General features: G+C 38.4%; 1 pseudogene across 1 annotated transcript; it reads left to right on the forward strand.

Moving 5' to 3' along the window:
- Positions 1 to 703: 703 nt before the first annotated feature.
- Positions 704 to 3,667, forward strand: LOC150031403 (pyrophosphate--fructose 6-phosphate 1-phosphotransferase subunit beta-like; annotated as a pseudogene). Its single transcript, XR_016525844.1, has 7 exons — positions 704 to 899; positions 1,183 to 1,344; positions 1,443 to 1,564; positions 1,694 to 1,747; positions 1,834 to 1,938; positions 2,185 to 2,287; positions 2,453 to 3,667. The product of XR_016525844.1 is annotated as a pyrophosphate--fructose 6-phosphate 1-phosphotransferase subunit beta-like (transcript).
- Positions 3,668 to 4,276: the final 609 nt, after the last annotated feature.

Here is a 4,276-nt window from a genome sequence, read left to right on the forward strand (position 1 = left end):
AAGTGCCTATTTATTTGTTTTGCTATTTTTGCGTTCTCACTTCTTGGTGGAAACTAAAAATCCCATAGAAAGTTCATTTATTTTCTTGGTTGGTTCTTTGGGAACTATTAATACCTTCCATGTCTTGCAAAAAACCTCCTATATGTCTTAGGCCTGAAGTGGCAAGTTTTGTGGAGCATAGCCGAGTTCTAAACATTTACCTTGGTTGTCCCTTTTCCACTAGAGTCTCTAGGTGTTTTTGGTTGGGATTTGTTTTAAGCCTTTTCTTTTTGCTAAGGTTGGGTTTTCATCAAATGTTGGTGGAGGTCTTTATCTGTATGCAAATTGATTAATTTCGTGGAGACCAAATGTGTTTTAAAGTAGAATAAATTGTTACATTCGCTTGGAGACCAAATATCTCTTTTCATTTTTTCAATGAAAAATTTCGTTTCATTGAAACCCTCTCTCTCGTTGTTTTAGCCATAAAAATTTTAGTCTCTTGCTGGCCAAATCCTCACATCAGGGACTCATATGGAGCTTTTGGAGCATCAAAATCCCTTCTTAGAGTGTTATCCATTTTGTCCACAAGCTCTTTCCTCTTATTCTAGTCAAGTCCTTCATCTTCTCGACCTTGTCGAACACTCAATTTTCCACTTCTTTCATTGATTCAATCTTTCATTTCTCTACCTATCTCCCCATTTTCATCTTCATTTCTCTCCTACCAATGTCTCCGCCTTTCATCGCTAATGCCGATGTTTCCTTAGTCATTGCATCTTCTCCGTCGGAGATTGGCCTTGTTTCTACTGTGTATATCGAAGTCCAAGCCCACTGTATCGATCAACCTCTCCCTTTTCCCTCTATTCCCAAAAACCCCTTCAAAATCCTCGATGGCCCTCCTAGCTCTGCCGCTGGCAATCCGGGTGTTTATTATCCATAGATCATTTACTTTCTCTTCTTGTTTTGGAGTTTTTAGCCTTCATAACGTGCTTTTTTTTTTTGTACTCTGTTTGGTAACTGAGTTGATTGATGTCTCGAAGGAAGAGTAGTGACATGCATTGAGTTTTGTTTGTTCTTTTACTGTTTTGCTTATGATTGTAAATCTTGCTTTTGTTTGGAACTTGAGTTTTACTGAATGCGTTTGAGGCCAGTTGCTACTTCTTAAGGTTTTAAAGTGTTTGAATTGTGTGTTATAAGTGCGCGCAGATGATATCACAAAGTTGTTTCTTGATCTTTTCGGCCAACCGTCGGCAATGTTGGTGCCAAGTGATTCCAGTTCGGTGCAGGTGAATAAGAAATTGAAGATCGGAGTTGTCTAGTCTGGTGGCCAAGCACTGGGAGGGCATAATGTGATTTCTGGACTATTTGGTAGGGTCTCATTGTGTCCACATTTATAAATCAAGAACAAATGTTTGCTTTTCTGTTCAAGTTGTGGCTAATTAGCAGCTTCAATGATTTTGGTGAAGATTACCTACAAGTTCATGCAAAAGGAAGCACGTTGTATGGTTTCAAGGGTGGTCCTGCAGGGATCATGAAATGTAAATATGTAGAACTAACTGCATAATTTATCTACCCATATCGCAATCAGGTTAATTTTCTTGAAGGGATTTCTAGCTTTCACTTGTTAGAATTATTAGTGTGAATATGTGCAGTCTTGATTCGAAGTGATTGCCATTTGTATGCAATTCTTGATTTAAATGCATTTTTGTTTTATTAGGGTGGTTTTGATATGATATGTAGTGGGAGGGATAAGATTGAAACACTAGATCAGGTGAAATTCTTTCTTCCCAGAATTTTCATTTTGAGACGTCTTAGTTGTAGTCAAGGCATTAATTGACTGTTCGTTTCTATTTCCAGTTTAAGCAAGCTGAAGAAACTGCTAAGAAGCTTGATTTGGATGGCCTTGTCAATTGGTGGAGATGATTCCAACACAAATGCCTGTCTCCTCGCTGAAAACTTTATGTATTTTTCAAAACTATGAAATTTGTTTATTGCCTCCCTCCTTTTTGCTCTCTCTTTCTTACTTTCATTGTCATAGATAAGCTATTATATGTTATTTTTATTGCAGAAATATAAGGTTGAGTAATTAATTACTATAGGGTACCATTTTTTGTGTGTGCAAGACTCTGTTATTTATATTCCCCTTCTTTTTTGTGTGGGGGGGGGGGGGTATTTATATTCCCCTTCTATCTGTTGTTTTCAAATTAGGAGTAAGAATTTGAACCCGAGTGATTGGTTGCCCAAAACTATTGATGGTGATCTCAAATGCAAAGAGGTCACCACAAGTTTTGGATTTGATTCTGCTTGCAAGGTACTCATTTCTCTTTGTAACTGCTTTAGAATTGATATTTCGTTTGGACTGAACTTTGGTGACTCTTTCAAAGTTGAAGTAGTTTCTTCAAGAACTCAAGGAAAAAAATGGAATATCGCATTCATGAGATGAGACTCTTAATAGGCTCTGCTGATGTTTATGCAGATATATTAAAAAATGATTGGTAATGTGCACAAAGAGGAAAATCATAATAAACATCAATCGAGAAAAGCTCCGGATTAAAACAGTCAAGATTCTGGAAGAACGAGAGAAGAAGAAAATGCCACCGTGGACGTGAAAGGCCCAGCTTGGAATAAGTAGTCCCTGAGCTACTATGTGAAGACCTCATCACGGATGCATTCTTTTTTAATATCCTTTTTCTGCATCAATACTTCATGAACTTTCATCACCTTATTATTACCTGTTATCATATATTTGCTTTTACGTCTTTCCAAAAAAAAGAAAAAAGGGTGAGAAAATTTTTGCTAACTTTCTTTTATTGTTATCATTACCCTCTCAATGTTTTCTTTGCAAACGAACAAGACACATGATTGCGAAGGCGCTGCATGAAGATACAACTACTTTATTATTATCATTACCCTCTCAATGTTTGCAAAGGAAGATCGCTGCAAAGAAAGAGGCATCGATAGGCAATGCCGACGATAGCGCAAATTTTGGGGTTGTATTTTTCCTTCACTCTATTCCAAATTCTGCACCATCGCATCGTATTTTAATTTTGAAAGTTTTATCACTGCATCCTGTTTGATTACCGCAATCATTTAACATTGATAAATTTAGTAAGTCGCCGCATGCTTTCTCTTTGCCATTTATGATTTCAAAGATGAATCACATGCATCTATTTTTTTTTTTTTTATATACTAGAGTCAACTTATTTTTAGGACAATCACCTCAAGAAATGTTTCTAAAAGTTAGTGGTCTGCTAGGTTTCTTTCAAACTGATCCTTTACCAAACTTCTTAAGAACATTGGATGACTTCTTTCAATCTATTGGCAAGGAGGACATTGCCGCATTTTAAATTTTGGGGTGAGGTATTTATTTTCAACCTTGCTATTTTTGGCTATATGAAGAAAAAAAAGGAAAATTAGAATAACAACTCCACTGCCAACGCAATGGAGAAACACATGTTGATCAGAGTTAAGTTGTGAATGACACATACCTGTAGTTGGATGTCCGCAAGACACACGTGGGGGCAAGCCGAAACGAAAGTAAGTCGCCAGGATCAACGCATAAACAAATACCGCAATTCTGCTGCTAAGTATGTATGAGTCTAGTTTGAGAAAGAGCGTCTTGCTCGTAATTGGATGTCCGCATGACACATGTGGGGGCAAGCCAAAATGAAGGCGAGGCATGCGTCCATCGCATGGTACTTGCGCTCGTCAAGCGATTGCGATCACCGTGTCGAAGTTGCGGTATTAAGCGAATGCGGTCACTACAAGATTGCGGCTACACGATAACGCATAATAGAGGGATCAACGCAAGGTTGGTGGAATGAACGCATCAACGTACATCTTGGGAAAATAAAAAACTGATGTTGACATTTCACCTACTACGCCATTAGCAGCAGAGATTTAGAAAGGGCTAACGCGTCGCGAATGTCAGAATCAGAGCAGTCCATTAATGCTGTCGGCAATCCAAGCTCTATATAAAGAAGCCGGTGAGTAGAATGTCAACTTATCTAGAGTTTTTCCCTGCGATCCAGACAAATGCGTGAGAAGAAAGCTTAAGAATTCTTCATCTCCTTCTTCCATTCTGAGAAACGACCAAAGCCTACGATCGGAGCTAGATCTCGGGAGAGTCAGCTCCACCGCCCATCCATGTCACCTGATGCGTTATTTTATGAGGCTGAATTATGGATGAAAATGCGTTGATTAAGTTTTCTCAGTGGAATTCAAGTGTAAACCCCACTGAGTTTCTTGGTAAGTTCAGGGTCGAACACAGGGACTTGGGAAAAAAATATGCGGTGGCAAT

Source organism: Benincasa hispida, unplaced genomic scaffold, assembly GCF_027475165.1.
Source record: "Benincasa hispida cultivar pf3 unplaced genomic scaffold, pf3_genome.v1.1 HicScf1241, whole genome shotgun sequence".
NCBI lineage: Eukaryota > Viridiplantae > Streptophyta > Magnoliopsida > Cucurbitales > Cucurbitaceae > Benincasa > Benincasa hispida.